The sequence below is a fragment of the Bombina bombina genome, chromosome 1 (genome assembly GCF_027579735.1).
Source record: "Bombina bombina isolate aBomBom1 chromosome 1, aBomBom1.pri, whole genome shotgun sequence".
NCBI lineage: Eukaryota > Metazoa > Chordata > Amphibia > Anura > Bombinatoridae > Bombina > Bombina bombina.
The window spans coordinates 467622330-467650104 of NC_069499.1; the positions used below are offsets into that span (position 1 = coordinate 467622330).

Here is a 27775-nt window from a genome sequence, read left to right on the forward strand (position 1 = left end):
CAAATATACCATAATAGGTCTAGATCAATACTTTGTGTTGTCTACTTTAAAACTATATACAGCTTTAATGGGTAAATGAAAAAAAAAACAAGACTGTATTTCTGTTTAATCGGAGTAACAGCAAAAATGCTAAAACTTCTCTGGTACTTTTGGCAAGTTTTTCTCAGAAAATCCACGTAGTAAAGGGGTTAAAGCAGAATTTCCAGCCCAATAACTCTTAAATGTAAACCACAGAGTATTGTTTGTATTTGTTTATACAGAATACTTTGAGTGTCACTTTTTCTGGAATATATTTTAATTTCCTTTCTTCGCAAAGAAATAAATGTGTGAATATATCCACTGTGAAGTCAGTTGTGAAGTATGATTTATAACGTTTAATTTTAACAAAGATTTGTCTTGTGATTTATTATGATTTGTCAACAAAATATATTTTATACTTACTCTAAAATCATAAAACATAAACAAATAAAAGTTTATTTCACTTACAATATCAAATCAGTTTATGCAGAAAATACCCTAGTATTTGATGCTGGTTAACATCACATTGTATTTAAACTGTTAAACCTGTAGATTACAAGCTCTTTGGACCAGGGACCTCCTCCTGCTTTGTTAGTATGTTTTCTTTAGTATAGTTATATGTATCTTTTGTATATATATATCTTAGCTGAAAGCTTTTAAGCGAGTGATGGACTTTCTCTGTGTGTTGTATTAATTTGTTTTGTAATTTTCCATATGGTTCTTGCACCCAGACCTGTCTGGGTTTAACTGCCTGTGACTCTGGGGACAGCACAGCATCCTGTGAGTGCCAGTGAGCACCCAGGGCTGAGCATGTTGCAGGGTCATGGGATGTGTACCCAGTCCAGTCTGAGAGTGCAGTCCACTTCCGTGTTTTGTATATGTCTAGAGAGATTACGTAAGTCTGTGAACCCTGACTTGTTCCCAGTTTGTTTGACTGAGAGCTGGCATTTGTATGGCTGTATTAGGGACCCAGGTTTTGGAAGAGACCTTGACGTGGTACCTGGGCTTGTCCCATTTGGCCAGATGCAGTAACTAACTCTTCCAGTTTTGCTTTTAATCTTAGCTGACAGCTTGTAAGTGAGTGCAGGGTTTTCTCTGTGTGTTGTATTAATTTATTTTGTAATTTCACCTATGGGCCTTGCACCCAGGCTTGTCTGGCGTTAACTGCCTGTGACTCTGGAGACAGCACAGCTTCCTGAGAGTGCTATTAGCACCCAGGGCTGAGCATGTTGCAGGGTGATAGGATGTGTACCCAGTCCAGTCTGAGAGTGCAGTCCCCTTCCGTGTTTTGTATATGTCTATTGTGATTACATAAGTCTGTGAACCCTGACTTGTTCCCAGTTTGTTTTATTGAGAGCTTGCATTGTGTGGCTGTATTAGGGACCCAGGTTTTGGAAGAGACCTTGACGTGGTACCTGGGCTTGTCCCATTTGGCCAGATGCGGTAACTAACCCTTCCAGTTTTGCTTTTAATCTTAGCTGAGAACTTGTAAGTGAGTGCTGGACTTTCTCTGTGTGTTGTATTAATTTATTTAGTAATTTCCCCTATGGGCCTTGCACCCAGGCTTGTCTGGCGTTAACTGCCTGTGACTCTGGAGACAGCACAGCTTCCTGAGAGTGCTATTAGCACCCAGGGCTAAGCATGTTGCAGGGTCATGGGATGTGTACCCAGTCCAGTCTGAGAGTGCAGTCCCCTTCCATGTTTTTGTGTATATATATATATATATATATATATATATATAATATATATATATATATATATATGAAAGTGTCATTGAGTTACCTACAATGTCTGACATATTTTAAAATAAAATTTTACCACCCAGAACAGCCAGGCAGCAATTGACAGGTGGAGAATTCTCCTTTGATGTTCTCACACTTTCACAAATGTAATGACAGGTGCAAGAATATATTCTGCATGGGCAGCCTGTTGGACTATATTTACCTAATCGTGTGAATTCTCTCAGGAGCTATATTTATAATATTGGTACTGAAACTGAACATTTCTTTTGTGCAAATTAAAGAGCAACATTTAAACATGAAAAATTATGGGCTAGATTACAAGTGGAGCACTAATTTATCATGCACCCGCAAACTGGCAAATTCGTCCGTTTACGGGTGAGCGATAAAGAGTACAATACAATACAATACAAGTAGCTAGATATTGCTACCGGGAGCTCGCGGTAGCCCAGGACATACTTGAAAACGAGAAAAATATCAATGTATCCTTCCTGGTAAAATATTTAATAAATAAATAAATTAGCACTCAGAAACTTTACCAGAGATCAGATCTCTGGTTAAAGGATTACTATCTTTTACTATTTTTATTATAAACAAACCCCATATAACATGTAATAAGCATAAACTAAGACATACTGACCTATAAATGTTGTAAAACGAAGAAGCATAACGGTAGAAAAATCATATTTAGTTTTCGGTGATTACGTCAATATATCCAGCCTACAAATGTCGGCACTACGTGTTAGGATACAGTAACCAATCATATTGCATGTTTATGCATCTCATTAAGAGACTAATTTGTCCTACTGCGCATAAAATCGGCAAAATATCGCATGCGCATTTTCAACTAGTGAATCCGAAGTTACCCACAGATAGGAATCACGCTTGCGCATTACAAGGAGTGACGGTTTCTGTGACGTTGCGCAATCTTGCGCATGCGCAGAGCTTATTAGAGGCGCCATATTAAAACCGGGGTTGTCAGCCGGATTGCACAGGAGTTAAGGATACCCACGGAGTGGGTTTGGAAAGCAATAAATAATTGAAGAAAGAAATCGGCAAAACTGTAACAATCTCGTTATGAGATTATATTGAGAAAATGTTTTATTAGGGTAGTTAGTTCGTTACAAGCTTAGTTATTTTTTGCTTACAGTGTCCCTTTAATTTTATAAATGTCCCCCAATTGCCGCAAAAATAAAGTGGCGTGTTTTGGTTTAATAAAAAAATAAATAAGCATTTTTATTTAAAAAAAAATTAACTGCTAAAAGCAGCTATAAGGGGTTAAAAGTGGCTGGTGTGGGGTGTTAGATAAAAACCGCACTGAAAAATGCCTTTACATTGCGGTCTATGGGGACTGTGTTATTTCTATAAATATATATGTATATACACATATTAACACACAAATATATATTTATATATTTCATATACATATATATTTATATTTGCTGCTTCTTCGCTGCGCTAGTGCTCCCATTGTAGCCTATGGAAGAAGCTTCCATGCAATGCGAATGCGTCGCGTTCGAACTGCACCTCACTTGTAATACCAGTGCACATTTGCTAGTATTACTCACTTGAGCGCAATTATCTATTTCTCGGAAGCAATATTTTGTTCTCAACTTGTAATCTTGCCTTATACAGTATGTTTTTATTGCATGAATAAGGCTTGAAGCTAACAGGAGGTGCACCTGACTGCTCAATGGCTAAATACATTTTAAAATGCCCTCTATTCCCACAGAACAAAAACAAAAAAACTTCAGATAGCAGTTGTCAGAAACCAGCCTTCCTCTAATAATTACTGCATCTGATCTGAGCCATTCCATTCCTTGCTGGCCCACTTTTGTATCTTCAATCCTGTCTTTAAGAATGTAAATGAAAAATAGCACAGCCTGCTGCGGAATTTTACTGTTTAGAAAGATAGACAATCCCTTTATTACCCATTCCCCAGTTTTGCATAACCAACACTGTTATATTAATACACTTTTTACTTCCATGATTACCTTTTGACAGACTTGCATTTTAACAAATCAAACTCATAGGTGACTCCACAAGAGTGAGCACAATGTTACCTATATGTCAAACATGAACTAGCTGTCAAAATACACTGAGATAAGAGGCGGCCTTCAAGGGCTTAGAAATTAGCATATGAACCTACCTATGTTTAGCTTTTAGAAAAGAATAATGAAGAACAAATCAAATTTGATGATAAAAATAAATTGGAAAGTTGTTTAAAATTGCATGTCCTATCTGAAACCTGAAAGTTTAATTTTGACTAGACTGTCCCTTTAATGATATAGAGACTTGAACATCTCTCTAACCCTTTCACTGCTGAACCATTTTACACCCCTGTGCTGAATCTGTTTTAGTATTTTACATAAAAGATAGAGCACACAATTTTAAACAACTTTCCAATTTACATCTATTATCTAATTTGCTTTGTCCTCTTGGTATCTTTGTTGAAGAGCATACCTAGGTAGGCTTAGGAGGTGGGAGCTAGTTGCTGAATGGTGGTTGCACATATATCTCATATCTTATCATTGACTAACTAATGTGCTCAGCTAGCTCCCAGTAGTGAATAAAGGATAGCAAAAGAATGAAGCAAAATTGATAATAGAAGTAAATTGGAAAGTTGTTAAAAAATATATGCTCTATCTGAATAATGATAGAAAAAATTGGAGTTTTGTGTCCTTTTAAATATAAACATCAATTACCTCATAACCTTATATAAAGTAAGTAGGTCGTTGACAAAAGGAAATGAGTTGCAGGTACCAAACAGAAACAAGATGGAGGAAATTCAGATCAGGTGGTAGTAAGTGTAGGAACACACAGGTACCTCAGAAGAGTAGTTGCAAGGAAAGCTAGGGGATTGTTAGAGTCTTCATTCAAAATAACCAAGCACTGAATGGGAAAAAGAGATGACGTTTTAACACAGACTTGGCGCCAAAAACACTGCAGAGATCACTTCCAATAGGTAAAACATAAATAGTGATATCTTAATAAATGTATAAGCAGCTCCACAAAGATGCAGCACAGACAGCGCATACCGCACTACTGGCCGCATTAAGCCGAGGGATTCTTAGTGCAGCCCCAAGCTGCCACAGCTCCTCCCAGGATATCGCGATCACCGGCCCTGCCAGCTACAATAGCATGGCTCCTAGTGTGCTCCAGGATCAGAGGTCTTTACCACACCTCTGGGTCTGATATTCATATACAAAAATAAACCTAAAGGAGCAATTTCCAATACATTTTGTGCACTGCAAATACTATTTATTGGGAACACATTAAGGGGAAACCAATTTTACAGTACAATATCCCTTTAAAAGAACTGTAAACACCTTCAGATTTTAATATAAAATCTTTAGTTATGCACAGTAAAACAACTTTGCAATATATCTTGGTTTTTATTTTGCCCCCTTTTCAGGTATTAAGGTACAGCTATTTCCCTAATTGGCTTTAACAAGAAATGCAAAACATTGCACTTTATACTAGCATGGTGACTGTGGCTAGCCTTGTTGTCTGCAGACTCAAGGCTAGATTGGCTCCTTCAAATAAGGCAAGTGGTAGGTGTAGTTTGGCTACTGAAAAACAATTGCAGCAAATAAGATGTTAAAGAGACAGTGCACTGTAATTTTTTCCCCTCTTAATGTGTTTACAATGACTTGTTATAACAGTTGCAGAGTATAATATATATAGTAAATTGTGCCTTTATGTTTATTTTTTATATAAGAAATAGCAGTTTTTGCTAATTGAAACTGTAACCCATTTAAATGGACTCACGCTTTCCTCCTTATCTATTTGTCTATACACAAAAGGCTGATAAGAGAGTAATTGAAAATTAACATTTTAGTATGTGACACCCCCCCCCTTGACTGCTGCTGATTCTTGTTTACATAGCTTTTCTTTTGAGAATGCAAAAGTATTCATATTTTCAACATAGGTGGTGATTTTAACAGGCAAAAACAACTATTTGAAATGTCAAAATAAAAAACAGCTATTTGTAAATAATTTAATATACTCCAACAGGTAAAATGGATCACCAGGTACATAGTACAGATTATAAAATGTTACAGTACAATGCCCCTTTCATTTGGTTTAGCAATGTTCAGACGACTGCTATCCTATTCTATAGCAAAACAGCAGAAGTGTCTTGTAATTACAAAGTGCTGACTGTCCCTTTAACTCAATGCAACCTCAAGGGTTTGCCTTATGAGCTGTTATATGGTTTTTGTAATGAAAATGCAACAATCAGAGAGTATAATAGAAATAAAACTGTTAAACCAATATCAAGAAAGAATTTACCTTTAATATGTGAATCAAGCTTTCTGTCCTTGTCATATTATAAACTAATTACTATTAAAGTAATAGACTTTTATCTTGGAACATTGTCAAGAACGTGTTTATCTAGCCCCAGTTGGAATGCTAATGCTGCCATTTCCATTGCAAGCTAAGAGAGATAAAACTTTGTGTAATATACCATTAAAGGGTTTTGTGTGAATAAATCTTTAAGGTTTTCATCAAATAATATAAGCGTCGTCATAAATCAGGCTTCATTTTAAACTAGTTATTCTTGGTCCCCTTCTGATTAAAATAGGATTTTGGAAATGTGGTGTCATATTCACTTTATGTTAATGGTCTTGATAAAAACAGTGAGAATATTTTTTCTGCAAGCTGGGCTCCCCCTACTGGCAAACTGAAACAATACAGCTGATGCAGAGAGCACTAGTCATGCTGCAGTCCCACTGAATATATACTTGGAATGACATATGCGTCTGTATGCACAAAGGCATGGATTTTTATTCTTGCTAGAGCCGAGGTTCAGCAATCAATATCACTCAAATGGGAGCATAGTCTGAGGGTTTGAAATTCAGAAGCTCGGCAGAATGGAGAGAATTTATGCAAAATCTTTGGGATTTTTTTAGACTTTATATTTTAATGTAGGCATCCCTCCACATACAAAACCCTTCATAATGAGATAAATAGCTTTCAAATTAAAACTTGTGTCTAACATTTATTTAGGGACCTCTTCATACAGACGAGATGTCTTCGATCGCGTTCTGTCTCACACAGCAGTTTCCAAGTTTGGCGTCACTGCTCCACCAGGCCGAGGGGAATACTACAATTCCTGCCGGGGTGCATGCCGTGATGATTGAGCCTTCTGTATAACCAAGCGAATTAAAAAAAATTAAGAGTTGCAATCAAAGAGCAAATATAACTTTTATTATTGCAGCATTAAAAACAATGACACTAGGAGAAACACCATTTTTAGGGACCTCTCCATAATGACGAGATGTCTTAGATCATCTCACGTGAGCTGCGAGCTTTAAAATATAAGGCCATGAGTCTTCAAAAGGGTCGTAGTTTACTCAGTGACAGTTCTAGGTTGCAACTTATTGAAACATGCCCAAAGCTGAAAGGTACCACCCGGAATTTTCAAGGTAGTTTTTTTTTTTTTCTTTACCATAACTTGATTGATTTATTAGAATAGAAGACTTTACTAAGTACTGCATATTCTTAGTAAGTTAAAGGGACACTAAAGTCCAAATTAAACGTTAATGATTCAGATAGAAAATACAGTTTTAAAAGACATTTCCAATTTACTTTCATTATCAAATTATGCACAGTCTTTTTTTATGTACACTTTCTGAGACACCAGCTACAACTGAGTGTGTATAAAAGTTCACACTGTGTGTATGTATATGAGTCTCTGATTGACTGATGGCTGTCACATGATACAGGGGGCCGGCAGATTGAAGTAAATGTTTAAATTTGTCAGAAAAAAAATCTACTACTTTTTAAAAAAATCATATTAAGTGTTATTGCATTTTCCTTTTATTATGCACTTCTTGCTTATGCAACTCTACTGTATTTGATGGTTACCTAAACTCATTAAAATGATAGATTTTAACTTCCTTATTATGTGCAATTTTACTTATCCTCCTTGTTGTTTCTTGACCCTAAGCTATTTTTTACAATTTTGATGCAGCAAACCATCTTCGTCACTGACAAAAAGTTTGCTCCCTGAGCCTCTTATGCCTTCATGGTCTGTTTTTCTATCACAGATAATGTTTTTACTGCACCTATAAGATCTAAGATTATCATTAAGGGACCATTAAACTTATATAAAACTGAAATATCTCAAACAGCAAAATCGGTAGACTTTTTAATTACAATTTCTAAATATTTTGCTTTGAAGGTGCCTGTACCTTTTTTTGTTGCTGCGGCCTGACTGCCCATTGTATGTGGCGGTTTTCCCTCTCCATGATGGACTCCCAGAACAGCTGCATGGTTCCTTTTTATATTGTATAAACTGTGCTGAATGCCAATATGAGTAGTTATAACTGTACAATTTTTAAATATATATACGAATTCTTAGCTAATGTAACCTTTATAGGACATAATATAATGTTATAATAAAATTAATTTATACAAGTATCAGTGTTTAGCTGTCTCATATTTGTATTTAATGTATAGTTTGTACATGTAATTAAAGAACCAATAAACTCAGCATTTTAACAACACATAAAAGGCCAGATTACGAGTGGAACGATATTTAGCGCTTTTGCCAGATCGCTAATTGTGCTAGAAGTAAGCTTTTTGCGCAAGTTGGGTTGCACTGGTATTACGAGTTGAAAGTAAAAAGTTATAGCTAACCCGACGCACGCAAAACGCTGAACTTACAGTATTGCGTGTGTGATATCCTATTCCAACATAGAAGTCAATGGAGAAAAAAGAAGTGGAAAAAAGCCAACATCCTACTTGAGCTAAGCCGACATGAAAATATGAATAGTTCCCATTCCAATGTTCTTCACATATAGGAATATGTTCTATTTATTCATAAATACATAATTATATATCTATATATACTAGTCCTAAAGCCTGTGTACACGGGCCATTTTTTGCAGTACAGCGGTCCCACCCCTTGTTCTCTCTCTATCCCCCCTCTCTTTTGCTCTCTCTCTCCCTCCTCTCTTTTGCTCTCTCTCTCCCCCCTCTCTTTTGCTCTCTCTCTCCTTATCTCTTTTGCTCTCTCTCATCCCCCTCTCTTTTGCTCTCTCTCCCCCTCTCTTTTTCTCTCTCTCTTCCACCTATCTTTTGCTCTTTCTCTCTCCCTCTCTTTTGCTCTCTCTCCCCCTCTCTTTTGTGCTCTCTCCCCCTCTCTTTTGCGCTCTCTCCCCCTCTCTTTTGCGCTCTCTCCCCCTCTCTTTTGTGCTCTCTCCCCCCTCTCTTTTGTGCTCTCTCTCCCCCTCTCTTTTGTGCTCTCTCCCCCTCTCTTTTATGCTCTCTCCCCCCTCTCTTTTGTGCTCTCTCCCCCACTCTTTTGTGCTCTCTCCCCCCTCTCTTTTGCGCTCTCTCCCCCTCTCTTTTGCGCTCTCTCCCCCCTCTCTTTTGCACTCTCTCCCCCCTCTCTTTTGTGCTCTCTCCCCCCTCCCTTTTACGCTCTCTCCCCCCTCTCTTTTGCGTTCTCTCCCCCCTCTCTTTTGCGCTCTCTCCCCCTCTCTTTTGCGCTCTCTCCCCCTCTCTTTTGCGCTCTCTCCCCCTCTCTTTTGTGCTCTCTCCCCCTCTCTTTTGTGCTCTCTTCCCCCTCTCTTTTGTGCTCTCTCCCCCCTCTCTTTTGTGCACTCTCCCCCTCTCTTTTGCTGTCTCTCTCCCGCCTGGCCACTCCCACTCCACCACATAACGCTGATCCTCCGCCCACATCTGCGGCACACAGAAACAGGAAGCTGGATTCATCATCTATTTTAAACATATTCGGCTAGATTACGAGTTTTGCGTTATGAGTAAAAAAGCAGCGTTAAGGCTCATAACGCTGCTTTTCACTACCACTGTTATTACGAGTTTTGTAGGTACAGCTGTCCCGCACACTTATTTCGCCGTACCGCAAATTAACTAACGCAATTTGCGTAAAGTCTTTTTCAATGGGACTTCCATAGCGCCGGTATTACAAGCTTTTTTTGGATGCCAAAAAGTGAGCGGTACAGCCTATCCCGCAAGATTACACTACAAAGCCGTAGCATAAAACTCATAACTAAAGTGCTAAAAAGTACACTAACACCAATAAACTACCTATTAACCCCTAAACCGAGGCCCTGCCACATCGCAAACACTATAATAAAATTATTAACCCCTATTCTGCTGCTCCGGACATTGCCACCACTAGAATAAACATATTAACCCCTAAACCGCCTCACTCCTGCATTGTAAACACTAGTTAAATATTATTAACCCCTAATCTGCTGTCCCCAACATCGCCGCCACCTACCTACATTTATTAACCCCTAATCTGCCGCCCCCAACGTCCCTGCCACTATACTAAATTTATTAACCCCTAAACCTAAGTCTAACACCCCCTAACTTAAATATAATTAAAATAAATCTAAATAAAACCTACTATTAATAACTAAATAATTCCAATTTAAAACTAAATACTTACCTATAAAATAAACCCTAAGCTAGCTACAATATAACTAATAGTTACATTGTAGCTATGTTAGGGTTTATTTTTATTTTACAGGCAAGTTTGTATTTATTTTAACTAGGTAGAATAGTTACTAAATAGTTATTAACTATTTACTAACTACCTAGCTAAAATAAATACAAAATTACCTGTAAAATAAAACCTAGTCTGTCTTACACAAACACCTAACCTTACACTACAAAAATAAATTACCTAAATTAAATACAATTAACTAAATTAAATACAAATACCTAAATTACAAAAAAAACAAAACACTAAACCCTAGCCTAAACTAAACTACCAATAGCCCTTAAAAGGGCCTTTTGCGGGCACTGCCCCAAAGAAATCAGCTCTTTTACCTGTAAAAAAAATACAAACAACCCCCCCCCAACAGTAAAACCCACCACCCACACAACCAACCCTCCAAATAAAATCCTAACTAAAAAAACCTAAGCTCCCCATTGCCCTGAAAAGGGCATTTGGATGGGCATTGCCCTTAAAAGGGCATTTAGCTCTATTGCTGCCCAAAGTCCATAATCTAAAACTAAAACCCACCCAATAAACCCTTAAAAAAACCTAACACTAACCCCTGAAGATCCACTTACAGTTTTGAAGACCGGACATCCATCGTCAACGAAGCCGGGAGAAGTCCTCAATGAAGCGGCAAGAAGTCCTCAACGAAGCCGGGAGAAGTCTTCATCCAAGCCGGGAGAAGTGGTCCTTTAGATGGGCAGAAGTCTTCATCCAGACGGCATCTTCTATCTTCATCCATCCGGCGTGGAGCGGGTCCATCTTCAAGAATCCGGCGTGGAGCATCCTCTTCTTATGACGACTCCCGGAATTAAGCCAATCGGAATTAAGGTTGAAAAAGTCCTATTGGCTGATGCAATCAGCCAATAGGATTCAACTTCAATCCTATTGGCTGATCCAATCAGCCAATATGATTGAGCTTGCATTCTATTGGCTGTTCCAATCAGCCAATAGAATGCACAAAGAATATACTGCTTCTGTGAATAACACCTTCATTTAATCACTGTAGTGAATTAGGCTTTGATATTGTACTGATTGCTGCCCATAAAAAAAATGGTGTATGTAGCTTTATTTGATTTCTTTGGGGCCAGATTACAAGTAGAGCGCAAAGTATTACGCGCAAGAGAAAAGTGGTTTATTGTGGGTGTTTGCACTTGTCTGGTTTTTCGCTTGTATTACAAGTTGAAAGTAAACCCAATCACTTGAGTGCAATTGAAGTTAATACTCGTCGGGATAATGCGTTCTCAGGTCTCTAGTTAACTGCTTAGCAAAACAAAAAAGTGTCACAAATAACATAAAAAATACATTGCAAAGTACAATTACACTCATACTAACAACATCTAATAAAAAGTATTTAAAAAATTTGCACAAAAAAAGTTATAAGGGTTTAAAGATATGAGGTCTCAGGTGATAAAAAAGGCAGGCAAAGGGCTTTAACATTGAGATACATACATATACATGTCTAAAGATGTATATGTATGTATATAATATGTATGTATATATAAATGTCTAGATATGTGTACATATGTATTTATGTTTTTATATATGTATTTACAGACATATATACACATATAAACACATATGTATACATATATAGACATATATATATATATATATATATATATAAGTGCATTGGAGCCCTTTGCAGTCAAGTAGATGAAAACATGTAGCATATTTATGCAATATTTAGAATGTGTTTTATGTATTTTTAAATAGATATTCATATATATATATATATATATATATATATATATATATATATATATATATATATATATAATAAAGTGAAAAAAGTCGTCCAAGGGCGAAGTAAAAACTATTTTTTTTATTAGAATCCACTTGTAAAAACATGGAGGTACACAATGCACATAAAAACACACAAATGCATTAGGCTGACATGTTTCAGCCTTCTGCCGTAATCATAGCTAATAGAATACATTAGTCACCTATTTAAAGGCATACCTGCTGTCTCATAGGTTAACCGCTAACCAATAGCTCAGTTCTAATTAGGTGCCGCATTTAACCCTTATACTACCTATTGTCTGTAGAATATATAAACATCAAAATATCCAAAATAGGATTTTAAACATTTAATGAAAACATGACCTTAAATGAACTATCTCCAGGTTCGCTTTAAGAAATTACAATTGTAACAAAAGTATATCTATATAAAAGAATGGAGAGCGTCCTAAAAAAAGTATACATATACATGGAAAGATTGCGTTACCTGAAATGTGGAATTTGACATTAAACTTAAGACTTAAGTGTCATATTGACTGCTTCACTATTAATGCGCCTCAAACACATCTACATCTGTTGAATGAGTTGAAAATCTCATATACTCTGAGAGTGAAATACCATGTATAACCTGAAGTGTGGAAAGTTAGATGTCACATCAACTGCTTCACTATTAATGCACTACAGCAGTGCTTTCCAAACTGTGTGTCGGGACACACTAGTGTGTCGGCAGCAGTGTGTAGGTGTGTCCCTGCTTCAGCACAATTTTTTTTTAAATTTAATTTTTTAAAAAATTTTTTTTTTTTGGTTTCTGACTCTCCGTCTGCCTGCTACGCATATCACATGGTTGACACATGATTGATACCTAGTGGGTCACAGATCATCTTAACCAATTGGCGCAGCTCAGTGGGAACTGAAACTATTCCCATTGGCGGCTTTGGCGGGACATTGGCTCCTGACTGCACGTGTAGTCTCCTTAATTGGCTTGTGACTGCACGTGTAGTCAGTGAGTGGGACAGCAGTGTGTTTGCAGCGTGGGCAGTAGTCAGTAGGGCTCACGGAGCTCTGAGGGCGGCAGCTTAAATGCTGAGCTGAAGTCAGAGGGGTTTTTTTGCAGCTAGCTCCCAGTAGTGCATTGCTGCTCCTGCTCTTGATATATGGATAGGAAGGGGAAGCTTAAAAATGCTTGATGATGAAATGCGAGTGTCTTTATCTAATATTCCACCAAATAATCAGAAACTGTGTTCATCCCATCAACCTCATAAATCCCATTAAAATAGTAAGTAGCTATTGGTGTTATTAAACTTTTTTTTTAATTCTTGCACATACATACTGTTACTTGTAAATACATATTATTATTACATAATTTATGTATGTGTCCGTATATTTTAAAACAAGTTAGTTTAGCCTTCTGTTTGCTAGTACAACTGAATTAATTACCGTGTCGCAAAATGATTTAGGTCTAAAAAGTGTGTCACCAACATGAAAAGTTTAGAAAGCTCTGCACTACAGGCTAACACATCTACAACTATTAAATGAGCTCAAATCTCATATACTCTGAGAGTGAAATACCATGTATGGCAGTTAAGGTAGATGTGTAAGGTTGAGAATTAAGGGGAGAGAGAGAACGAAATGGAAAACATTGTAGGGGAATATAGGAGAGGGGGTACATAGAGAATAGAAAATTTGCAAAGATACAAATATACAATTTGTATCATATATAGTATGCATTATACCTAAAGCACACACATATGCTGTATATTTAAATATTTATGCATATGTTCTATGTTACATAAATACATTAGTGTGTAATGTGCAAAGGAAATTGCTAATAGTATAAATGAAGGTTGAATACTCAAAAGGCCATATATCTAGGCTGGAAAAAATATTAGATACAGAATATGGTTAACTGCTTCCAGTAATTGATTAAGTCGTACTCTGAGTTCAGCCCTGTAGGTACCCTTGTCTAAAGTCTAAAAACCCAGAACATTTCTCGTTTGTCTAGGGTCTTGTCTCTGTTCCCACCTCTAAAAGGATGTTTAATCCATTCTATGGCTTGCCACTTCAGTGTGTTATTACTCTTGTTATGGATATATTTAAAGTGTTTCACCAATGGTGTGGTGGCATCTCCAATTTTAATGGTGGATAGATGGTTCCTTATCCTAGTGTTTACATCAGTAGTTGTGAGACCTACATACTGTAGATGACACTGGATACATGTTAGTACGTATATGACATAGGAGGATGTACAATTGAGGCAGGAGATGTTAAATTCCTCTGCCGTAAAACTTCTGAGTGAAATTTATCGGAAAAAATACCAAACTCACATGGTCTACATCTACATTTTTTGTTTTCCCACATTTGTACACCGCCCTATGTCTGAGCCAGGAGCTCTGTGTAGACTGGGATAAAGTCAGTAATTCTGAAAGTGATAGATAATTACCTATGGTTCTGCTTTTTCTGTATGAGCAGCATAAGCCTCTCTCCACACATTCAGTGAGTTTATCGTCTGCTGCTAGCAAGCGAAAGTGTTTCTTTACTATCCAGCAGATAGCGCTATATTCCTCACTGTATTCTGTGACAAAAGTCACTTGGTCTTGACAAATCCTATCTTTGTCTGTTTTGACCTTATTAGAATATTTCAATAAGGAAGTTCTGTTTATTAGATCCACTTGGGTTTGTGCCCTATCCAACACACTTTTTGAAAGCCCTCTGGAATGTAATCTCTTTCTCATGTCTGTACACTGTTTTTTTATAGGCGCTCTCCTTAGTCCAGTTTCTTTTGATTCTAATCAGTTGTCCCTTTGCAACCACAAATGGTACGTGCTTGGGATGACAACTTTTGGCATGGAGAAGGGTATTCTTAGTGATAGCTTTTCTATTAAGTCACTTGTTATCTGCCCATTATCCATACCAGTAAGGATAAGATATAAATAATTAATAGATACATCTTGTTTCTCAAAAGTAAAACATAAACCTACTTCATTGTTATTGAGATTCTGTATAAAATTCGGTGTATCCCCGTGCCAAATTAGAAGCAAATCATCTATATAGCGCCTATAAAAGGCAACGTTCTCTTTGTGGGTATTTCTATCTCCATAGATGTGGGACAACTCCCACCAACCCATGTATAGGTTCATGTAAGAGGGGGCAAATTTCGCCCCCCTTGGCCGTCCCACATCTCTGGAGATAGAACTTGTCATTGAATCTAAAATAATTATGGGTGAGAAGGAACCTAGGAACAATACACCCCTTTAGTGGAGATGACCCAGAGTGCACCTTTCATCAGAAAAACATCTAGTCCCCATATCTGGAGTGTGAAAATATAGGCTCTTTGAACCTCAGAAATAACAGTGTTATCACTGAAACTGTCTGATCCCACTTGTTGGTTAATCACTTACCCCAGCTTCACGGCTGTATCAAACTCTGCCGTAAGGGAGACTATTCTCCTACCCTTGATTACAGCTAATAGGGCTGTTCTGATACACTTATGTACCTGTTTTAAGCTGAACTCTTCTGCATCATCGTTTTTTTGAGAAGGAACCTAGTCACAGTCAAAACATATTTCACAACGTCTGAGAAATTTCTCAGAAAAAATGCCAAAGCAATTAAACCCTGTTCATGTGGGATTGACGAATACAACGCCACTACATCCACTATCAACCAGATGTTATTTTTGTCCAAACATACTGTTTCTATCAGGTTTATGAGATCTTTAGATTCTTTTAAATAGCTCTGTAAGGAGACTACAAAAGGGTGCAATATAGCATCTAACCATTCGGATAGGTGTTCCAACATAGAACCTATTCCGCTCACTATTGGACGGCCTTGTACATTTTTGAGTGTTTTATGTACCTTTGGAAGGTGGTGGAAGATGGGCAGCACAGGATGTTCTGTGAACAGAAAATCATAAGTAGATTTATCAATGTGCCCATCTTCCAATCCATCGTCCAAAAGTGACAATAGATCTTTTTGAAAAGATATTGTGGGATCTTTTTGGAGGCAATCATAGTTTGTAGTATCTTGTAGCTGTCAAAGTGCTTCACTAACATATTTTTCCCTGCTCATAATGACTATTGAGCCCCCCTTGTCCGCTGAACGGATGACTATATCCTTATTTTCCCTGAGTTCAAAAAGGGCTTCCTTCTCCTTTTTAGTCAAGTTCTGTCTCCTATGTGTGTTACTACTGCTACTGTTGGTAGATAGTTTGGTAAGATCACCCTCAATCCTTTTATAGAAGGTTTCCAGGATAGCCCCCCAACTCTGTAAAGGGTAAAATTCTGATGCTTTTTTATACCCATTAAAACTAGTCACTACATCTGTTGTGTCCTCTATGTCACCTTGACTCCTCAATGACTCGAGTGTAGCAATATCACATGCTTCCTTGAAATCTAAGGGTGTGTGTATATATGTTGCAGTAGGGCCTACCCTTTCTGTCTCTATAGGCACCTGTTCAATATCACTAAAATGTTTTTTTAAAGTGAGATTTCTGAATAATTTGTTGATATTCAACATGGTTTGAAACAAATTAAAAGTGCATGTGGGGGCAAAGTTTAATCCATAACTTAAGACATTAGTTTGCACAACAGACAAAACAGATGAGAAAAGGTTTATCACATTGTTCATTGATATTTCGTAGTTCTGTTCCCCCTTAGGTGATATCTCTCCTGTATCTCCTGTCCTATACCGGTTTTCTCCAGGGGCTTGTAAAATACCTGCTCAAATACCTGTCTGTCTTTGCCTGTGTTAGTGGTTATCCCTGTATATATGGGAGTAGTGTTGCTAGTGTATTTAGACCCTGTATTGGTCTTTTTAGTGACCTGTTCTTTTAGTCTTGCTCCCTGCGTGTTAGTGCCTTGCATCTGTTTTGGGATGTTGATAGTGACCTGTTTGTCAGAGGTTTTAATAGTATGTTTAAGTATGCCCTTGGATGTCATTGGGGCATATTCACTTCTTGATGCCCCTGTGTCATATCCCAATTCCACTTTACTAAAAGAGGCTCCTCTCTGGACTTTAGTTGACTGTGAATCCAAGTGAGATTTATTTCAGTGACTTTTCAGGGCAAAATAATCCCTTCTTCTGACAAACAAACAGTGTACACACCAAATTTTTAAAGACCTGTTAAGCCCTCCCATTACAGTCATCCAATCAGAAAACAGCGTGTGCAAAAGGTTATAACAGAGCAAATGCAAAACATAGTAGACAAACAGTTTGTGACCTGAACATTAAGTGAACATATCATGTAATGTACATACAAAGCATCCATATAGGCCCAGTTATTAATGGACACTGTCCCAAGAGCTGCATAGTGGGATTAACCTCAGACTCATAGTTGAACCCCCAGATTCAACCCAGATTGTCAAAAAAGTTACATCCATAGCTGCCACGACCCTATTGGTCAGTGTAATCACTCCTCTTAGTATCACAGCACACTGATAGGCAGACCTTACACACACCCCTAGGATGCCAACAACAATGAGACCCTGTGAGAACCCTGTCAAACTGCTACTCTGAGTACCAAACAAATACTAAGCTACGAATCTACCTGACATCCGAGTACTAGGGACAGAGCATGATCTGTGAGTAGATTTATGTTATGGTTCAATGCTGATTAGGAGACCAGAGTCACGCACCCATTATGTCACCAAAGTGATAAGCACTCCTCTTAGTATTCCAGCACACTGATAGGCAGGTCTGACACACACCCCTATGTTGCCAATAACAATAATACTTGTGTGTACACCGTCAAACCACCACTCATAATACCAATCAAAAACTGAGCTACGAATCTAACTGACATCTGAAGACTAGGGACAAAGCATAATCAGTGAACGGATCTATGTTACAGGTCAAAGCCGATCAGGAGAGCGGAGTCACGCCCCAATATGTCACTATAGTAATGAGCATAAACGTATGTTATAGACCAGTCACCCAGCATTAGCCAGTATATGGTCCTTCCAGAGCTACCCCTCTGTTCATTCACTCACGAGAGAGAGAGAGAGAGAGAGAGAGAGATATTGAGAGAGAGATATTGAGAGAGAGATTTAGATTTACTATATTTACTAAAAAGGTCAGACCATTTTTGCCCACTTAATTAAATTATATGTGTTAATTTCAGAAGCACCTACTGTTGGTGGGCTATAAAAGATTGGTCAAGGGAGCATGAATGAATCTTAATCATTGTTTCCTAACTTCATCCAATATGGCATTGGATAATTTCAGTTTGTTTTACCCACTCAAAAAAACAACGTTCCATTCAGAAGTGTTTCGGGATACTGGGTAATAGTTGACAATATGAGACTTTATCAAATTCTTTGAGGTGTTGAATTAAAAAATATTTTAGGTATCGAGTGATTGTATTGTGATCACCTGAAACAGAACCGTCCCATGGTAACTATAGGTCAATTTCTCAATGATTTGTTAAGTTATCAGAGCCAAGAATCAATGTAAAATGACTGATTGGGCTCAATTTATCAAACACTGAAATGTGTATATACAATGTTTAATGTATATGTTTTGCATAATGTTAGAATATGTATGTAAACTTTAGGTGGGGTTGTAAAAATCTTGAATTTTTTTAACTTATTTTAAGAATGTAATTGAGAGTTCACAATATTCATATTTCATAATATTGGAATCACACTGTAGCAAACTTTATTATTATTGGTTAATAATAATATAAGTAAAACACAATCGTGCCATTGCGGTTGAAATATTATAAGTAAAACACGATCTCGCAATCACAATATTATGTAATGAATATTGCAAACGCGAAATTGCATTCTTAAAATAAGTAAAAACAAACACCTAAAGGGCGCAATGCAATACAATATTTTTAAAATCACACCTAAAGTTTACATACATATTCTAACATTATACTATACAATACATACACAGTAAACAATGTATATACATATATCATATACCCACAACCCCCCAGCTCCTATAAGTGTATTATTAATATGTTTTATTCACTATTGTATTGGAAGAACAGGGGCTGAGTTTCTTTTGACACATGTAAATTGTTTTGTCATACAGTACTGTGTAAAGGGATAATTTACATTACACTTTCGATGTAGCTGGCGATGTTCCTTTGAATATATCGCCAGTATCAGAGAAGCAGCGCCACCTACTGAAATGTATGATAGCCTCTAGGGTATGCGATGCTGCCCTTAGACAGTACTGTCAGTTCTTTGGAATATTTTGCCTGGCTTTCTCGATTTGGCAACAGCCTCTTTTGAATATTTCACTGCACTTTCGATTATCAGAGCCAAAGAGTACTTACCTATTAACAGTTCTGTATATTGTGCCATCTGCACTAGAGATATAAGTGTAAAAGGTGACAATCTTTGGTTTAGAGGGACATTAAACTAATAATTGAATCTGTCCAACAATATATTTAACGAAGGTATATAACATGAGAATGCAATATAAATTCAGTATGCATATGAAATGAGGAAAAAGAACACGCTGAGTCTCATAGTATATCTGCTAATTTATTGGGATACTGGCTTCGGTCAGCAAAGGTAAACTCTTATCTGATGCGTTTCGCGCATGCGCACATGCGCTTCATCAGAGATCAGTATGCAGTTTACCTGCTTTTGTTTTAAAATACCTCAGAATATTATTTTAGTAGCAATTTTTCATGAGAGGCTGCAGTACCTCCATCATACTTAAAGTGAAGGTAAAGTTAAACGTTGTGTAGTAAATAAATATGTATATCATTGAAAATTAATAGTACTTTCATTCATCAGTTTTTTATATCGGAATATTACCTTCGATATATTATATTATTTGCATCTATCCGGTTCCCTGAAAATCAACCCGTTATAATTTATTTTTTTTCTAAACAACGATCACGTTGTTTCAAGAGCCAATTGATTCTTTGGCTGTTAGGCGGCCGTCAAATGACGTAAGCATGCTTTCGGTCAATATGCCCATGCGTAGCATTTTGTAGTTCTTTGTAGTTCTTAATTCGTCCACGTTTCACGCATGCACACTTCAAAATTTTGTTGTCAAGCATAGTGAAAGCTCATCGCAACTTGCGCTACAGAGGGCACAGACCGCGTTTAATGCATGCGCAATGTTGAGGGTGTAGTAAAGATGCACATGCGCGGTGAGAAGATGCTCGATGTGCACAAGCTTGGATGACACGTATAGAGCGGGTGGGACCGCTCTATACGTCACTGTCTCAGAAATCAGGAAATGCAAGATGGGAGGAGATTAGGAACGCAACGGTAAATAACATTTAGTTTTAAAAGTATATAAATAACAAATCTTTTATTAAAAAAAAAACCTAGCGACTGGATTTTACACTATAAAAGGAATCTAAAGATTAATTTGCAATGTTAAAAATTTACCTTCACTTTAAAGGGTCATGAAACCAATTTTTTTGTCTTTCATAATTCAGATAGCATGCAATGTTAAACAAATTTGTTCTCTTTGTATCTTTTGTTGAAAAACAGGGATGTAAGTTCAGGAGTGTGCACGCGTCTGGATCACTATATGTCAGCAGTTGTGCAAGAAAGGATTAATAAAATATTTAATAACACAATTTTGCAGTATATTTACAGTGTACACAGAACTTTAACCCTATGCACTATAAATGGATTGTTTTTGCCTCATTTAATATATTCTTTGTCCTCTTCAGCCTTGCTTTGGCCATAGAAACATGTGAGTGGCTGAAGAGGACAAGGAAGATATTAAATGAGGCAAAGAAAATCCATTTATAGTGCATAGTGTTCTTGTTCTGTGTACACTGTAAATTTACCACATGTTTCTATTGCCAAAGCAGTGCAGCAACTGTCAGACTCTAGTCTCTCCAGACGACCTATATGCTTGCGTAGGACTAATGATTGCCACATATAAATGCTGTAGCGCTTTGTCTTGGTACACTATATACAGATGCAGTAGTCCAATGTCCAATGAGTATACAAATATTGTAGTTGTGAGGTCTGGTAAGAGAAATGCTGCTTATCTAGAATATAAAGAATTCATTCAGAAAAACTTAACATCTTTATACCTTGGAAGCAATGATCAAAGTTCACTAAAAACAGGACCCGTTCAAAATGTTGATGTTGTAATAACACTACATTTATGGGTTAATTTATAATGAAGTATAGACTTTAGACTATTTATAGAGTTAGGGTAGTGTACAGACATAGGGGCCAATTTATCATCGGTCTATCCGACATGATCCGCTCAGCGGATCATGTCCAACACATATCGATGAATGCTGCTGATGAATGCTGTCGGCATTTATCAGTGCACAAGCAGTTCTTGTGAACTGCTTGTGCAATGCCGCCCCCTTCCCGCTAGCAGGGGGCGTCAATCAGCCTGATCGTATGAGATCGGGCGGATTGATGTCGGCAGCCTCAGAGCAGGTGGGCCAGTTAAGGAGCAGTGTTCTTAAGACCGCTGCTTCATAATTGCTGTTTCCGGTGAGCCTGAAGGCTCGCCCGGAAACAGGGGCATCAGGGGCCATTCGGCCCTTGATAAATCGGACCCTAAGGTTTAACTCTTTGGAGCTGTAGTATGTTGTTTTGCAATGTGCTGCAGACCTCTCTAGCAGCCAATAAGTAAAAGGGAGTTCACTAGGAATATGATATGTTAACCCCTTGGCAGAGAAAATGCTACAACACACTGCAACCAAAGGGTTAACAAATAGATGCAGGCTACTGTTTCAGGTGACTGTTTAACCTTTTGTGGTGCACACAAGTGGTCTACTTTACTGCAAATTGTAATATTTGGACAGGCACCAGCATTCTGATCATAGCAGTTTGCAGGCAATATTGTCTAGATGAGAGCTGACACAACTTATTTGCAAGATGCTTGGCTAAAGCAAGCTTGGATGTGCAATTCTACAATCAGCATTGCATTGTGACAAATAAAATCACAGCATTAGTTGTTCAAACAATAATTCTTTCCAGAGAACCTGGTTGCCGCACTGCTATGCCTTATTTTATAACATTTATTTTAGAGTAAATAGCTAAATAACTCATTTATTGTTGAATACCTTAACAAATGAAGAAGTTGAACACAATTCTTTAGAAATGATTATCAAATTATTTATCTTCAAAAAATCCTTATAGACTTTAATGGTGTTTTTTTGTAAAAAAAAAATCATTAGATATATTTTTTCTAAAGTATTTTAATAGACCCTAAATAAGTAATAGCGAAGCAGTCACACCTGAGTGGCATTTATGCCTGACAAAGTTACATTTACATTAAAGTCTCACACCCAGCTGATAAATGTTGCTGACAATATACTGACAACTATTTCTGATCATTGCTTCATTCATAGGGGCCGATTTAACAAGCCCCGAATCTAGCCATCTCGCCCTGTTTCCGCGCAAGCCTTCAGGGTCGCCGGAAACAGGAGTTAAGAAGCAGCAGTCTTAAGACCGCTGCTCTTTAACTGTATCCAACACCTCTCAGCGGCGTACAGCAATCAACCCGATCCTATATGATTGGGTTGATTGACACCCCCTACTAGCGGCCGCGAATCTGCAGGGGGTGGCATTGCAGAAGCAGTTTACCAGACCTGCTTGTGCAATGCTGAATGCAGACAGCGTATGCTGTCAGTATTCAGCGATGTTTGGCAGACATGATACGCTGCAGCGTATCATGTCCGCCAGACAATAATAAATCGGCCCCTTAGACTCATCATTAAAGGGAATAACGACCACCCTCTAATGTCTAAACTGTTGCCCAAGGAACTGTTTACATTTAGTCCCATAGAAAATGACCTCATAAAATGGCTGCTGCAATGCCTGGAAAAATGGAGTTAAGACAAAAAATGATTCATTATTTTTTATTGATGGCATAATTGTCTGTAAATGTTATATTTAAATCTATAGTTTAATATGTATGTAGTGTAAAGCTTTAAACTATATCTAATAAGTCCACACTGTTCGTAAAACCATTGAAAATATGTGAGAACTGCTTAGTCAATCTAGATTTCCATTTTCTGTTTAAACACTTGCTATTTTATGTCATTATCTGTGTTAAATGGACATTAACTCCAAAAAGCTTCCATTATGCACATGAACAACCAGCAATAAATACTTTAGTTTTCCATCAAAAAATATTTCTGTTAAACCTGATTAAATTAATGATTGACCCTCAAGGAACAATTGTTTACAGGCTTGACAGAAACATACCTATCCAAACATAAAAACAAAAACTAGTTTTATTCAAGGGACAATCTATACAAATGGCTTTAATTAAGACTGATAACTATGCCAAGTGTTCATGACTTATTTTGTTAGACTGACTTCATGTTTTGTAGAACGCCACACAGCATTTCCACTAGGTTAACAGTATTCTCTAATTCCCTCTAATTGTAGATCTAAACCTTGTATTTTAAAATTGTGTCCTGCTTTAAAAAAGATTTCTGCCCTGCATACTCCCAAGTGTAATTTCTTTTACTCTCCTCACTTCAGTAGCATAATCTTGTGGCACTAGTTCTGAGCCTATAAGGACGCACATAATGGGCGAGATTACATATGCGGTGCAATCTTCAGCGCAACTGCTTAAACCTGCGCCGCCCGTAATTTCCCCTAATCCACCAAACTCAAAAATGCAATAATCCTGATAAAACTATTAACCCCTAAACCGCCAAACCCATGCAATGCAAATAACTAATAAAATTACTAAGCCCCCTAACCTAACACCCCCTAAATTAACCCCAATTACCTAAATTAAAAAAATACTAAGGCCTAGATTTGGAGTTTGGCGGTAGATGGGCTGTTAACGCTACGCAGGCTTTTTTCTGGCCGCACCATAAAATTAACTCTGGTATCGAGAGTTCAAAAAAATGCTGCGTTAGGCTCCAAAAAAGGAGCGTAGAGCATTTTTTCCCGCAAATGCAACTCTCGATACCAGAGTTGCTTACGGACGCGGCCAGCCTCAAAAACGTGCTCGTGCACGATTCTCCCATAGGAAACAATGGGGCTGTTTGAGCTGAAAAAAAAGCAAAAAAGCAGCGTTCAGCTCCTAACGCAGCCCCATTGTTTGCTATGGGGAAACACTTCCTACGTCTGCACCTAACACTCTAACATGTACCCCGAGTCTAAACACCCCTACCCTTACACTTATTAACCCCTAATCTGCCGCCCCCGCTATCGCTGACCCCTGCATTATATTATTAACCCCTAATCTGCCGCTCCGTAAACCGCCGCAACTTACATTATCCCTATGTACCCCTAATCTGCTGCCCCTAACACCGCCGACCCTATATTATATTTATTAACCCCTAACCTGCCCCCCACAACGTCGCCGCCAGCTACCTACAATAATTAACCCCTAATCTGCCGACCGCAAAGCGCCGCCACCTACGTTATCCTTATGAACCCCTAATCTGCTGCCCCTAACACCGCCGACCCCTATATTATATTTATTAACCCCTAATCTGCCCCCCTCAACGTCGCCGACACCTGCCTACACTTATTAACCCCTAATCTGCCGAGCGGACCTAAGCGCTACTATAATAAAGTTATTAACCCCTAATCCGCCTCACTAACCCTATCATAAATAGTATTAACCCCTAATCTGCCCTCCCTAACATCGCCGACACCTAACTTCAATTATTAACCCCTAATCTGACGACCGAATCTCGCCGCTATTCTAATAAATGTATTAACCCCTAAAGCTAAGTCTAACCCTAATACTAACACCCCCCTAAGTTAAATATAATTTAAATCTAACGAAATTAATTATCTCTTATTAAATAAATTATTCCTATTTAAAGCTAAATACTTACCTGTAAAATAAACCCTAATATAGCTACAATATAAATTATAATTACATTGTAGCTATTTTAGGATTAATATTTATTTTACAGGCAACTTTGTATTTATTTTAACCAGGTACAATAGCTATTAAATAGTTAAGAACTATTTAATAGTTACCTAGTTAAAATAATAACAAAATTACCTGTAAAATAAGTCCTAACCTAAGTTATAATTAAACCTAACACTACCCTATCAATAAATTAATTAAATAAAATACCTACAATTACCTCCAATAAAACCTAACACTACACTATCAATAAATAAATTAAGTACAATTTCTACAAATAACTACAATTACATAAACTAACTAAAGTACAAAAAATAAAAAAGAACTAAGTTACAAAAAATAAAAAAATATTTACAAACATAAGAAAAATATTACAACAATTTTAAACTAATTACACCTACTCTAAGCCCCCTAATAAAATAACAAAGACCCCCAAAATAAAAAAATTCCCTACCCTATTCTAAATGAATAAATTTAAAAGCTCTTTTACCTTACCAGCCCTGAACAGGGCCCTTTGCGGGGCATGCCCCAAGAAAATCAGCTCTTTTGCCTGTAAAAAAAAACATACAATACCCCCCCCCCCAACATTACAACCCACCACCCACATACCCCTAATCTAACCCAAACCCCCCTTAAATAAACCTAACACTAAGCCCCTGAAGATCTTCCTACCTTGTCTTCACCTCAACAGGTATCACCGATCCGTCCTGGCATCCGGTGCTGAAGAGGTCCAGAAGAGGCTCCAAAGTCTTCCTCCTATCCGGCAAGAAGAGGACATCCGGACCGGCAAACATCTTCATCCAAGCTGCATCTTCGATCTTCTTCCATCCGGTGCGGAGCGGGTCCATGTTGAAGCATCCGACGCGGATCCATCCTCTTCTTCCGGCGTCTCCCGACGAATGACGGTTCCTTTAAGGGACGTCATCCAAGATGGCGTCCCTCAAATTCCGATTGGCTGATAGGATTCTATCAGCCAATTGGAATTAAGGTAGGAATATTCTGATTGGCTGATGGAATCAGCCAATCAGAATCAAGTTCAATCCGATTGGCTGATCCAATCAGCCAATCAGATTGAGCTCGCATTCTATTGGCTGATCGGAACAGCCAATAGAATGCGAGCTCAATCTGATTGGCTGATTGGATCAGCCAATCGGATTGAACTTGATTCTGATTGGCTGATTCCATCAGCCAATCAGAATATTCCTACTTTAATTCCGATTGGCTGATAGAATCCTATCAGCCAATCGGAATTCGAGGGACGCCATCTTGGATGACGTCCCTTAAAGGAACCGTCATTCGTCGGGAGACGCCGGAAGAAGAGGATGGATCCGCGTCGGATGCTTCAACATGGACCCGCTCCGCACCGGATGGAAGAAGATCGAAGATGCAGCTTGGATGAAGATGTTTGCCGGTCCGGATGTCCTCTTCTTGCCGGATAGGAGGAAGACTTTGGAGCCTCTTCTGGACCTCTTCAGCACCGGATGCCAGGACGGATCGGTGATACCTGTTGAGGTGAAGACAAGGTAGGAAGATCTTCAGGGGCTTAGTGTTAGGTTTATTTAAGGGGGGTTTGGGTTAGATTAGGGGTATGTGGGTGGTGGGTTGTAATGTTGGGGGGGGGGTATTGTATGTTTTTTTTACAGGCAAAAGAGCTGATTTTCTTGGGGCTTGCCCCGCAAAGGGCCCTGTTCAGGGCTGGTAAGGTAAAAGAGCTTTTAAATTTATTAATTTAGAATAGGGTAGGGAATTTTTTTATTTTGGGGGTCTTTGTTATTTTATTAGGGGGCTTAGAGTAGGTGTAATTAGTTTAAAATTGTTGTAATATTTTTCTTATGTTTGTAAATATTTTTTTATTTTTTGTAACTTAGTTCTTTTTTATTTTTTGTACTTTAGTTAGTTTATGTAATTGTAGTTATTTGTAGAAATTGTACTTAATTTATTTATTGATAGTGTAGTGTTAGGTTTTATTGTAGGTAATTGTAGGTATTTTATTTAAATAATTTATTGATAGGGTAGTGTTAGGTTTAATTATAACTTAGGTTAGGACTTATTTTACAGGTAATTTTGTTATTATTTTAACTAGGTAACTATTAAATAGTTCTTAACTATTTAATAGCTATTGTACCTGGTTAAAATAAATACAACGTTGCCTGTAAAATAAATATTAATCCTAAAATAGCTACAATGTAATTATAATTTATATTGTAGCTATATTAGGGTTTATTTTACAGGTAAGTATTTAGCTTTAAATAGGAATAATTTATTTAATAAGAGATAATTAATTTCGTTAGATTTAAATTATATTTAACTTAGGGGGGTGTTAGTATTAGGGTTAGACTTAGCTTTAGGGGTTAATACATTTATTAGAATAGCGGCGAGATTCGGTCGTCAGATTAGGGGTTAATAATTGAAGTTAGGTGTCGGCGATGTTAGGGAGGGCAGATTAGGGGTTAATACTATTTATGATAGGGTTAGTGAGGCGGATTAGGGGTTAATAACTTTATTATAGTAGCGCTCAGGTCCGCTCGGCAGATTAGGGGTTAATAAGTGTAGGCAGGTGTCGGCGACGTTGAGGGGGGCAGATTAGGGGTTAATAAATATAATATAGGGGTCGGCGGTGTTAGGGGCAGCAGATTAGGGGTACATAAGGATAACGTAGGTGGCGGCGCTTTGTGGTCGGCAGATTAGGGGTTAATTATTGTAGGTAGCTGGCGGCGACGTTGTGGGGGGCAGGTTAGGGGTTAATAAATATAATACAGGGGTCGGCGGGGTTAGGGGCACATAAGTATAATGTAGGTGGCGGTCGGCAGATTAGGGGTTAAAAAAATTTAATCGAGTTGCGGCGATGTGGGGGGACCTCAGTTTAGGGGTACATAGGTAGTTTATGGGTGTTAGTGTACTTTAGGGTACAGTAGTTAAGAGCTTTATGAACCGGCGTTAGCCCAGAAAGCTCTTAACTCCTGCTTTTTTCCTGCGGCTGGAGTTTTGTCGTTAGAGCTCT

At 37.8% G+C, this 27775-nt stretch overlaps 1 long non-coding RNA gene across 2 annotated transcripts in view; it reads left to right on the plus strand.

Annotated features, from left to right (window-relative positions):
* The window catches only part of LOC128645471 (uncharacterized), a 207162-nt gene that overhangs the window by 64704 nt on the left and 114683 nt on the right, over positions 1-27775 (plus strand). The gene's annotated exons all lie outside the window — the stretch shown is intronic.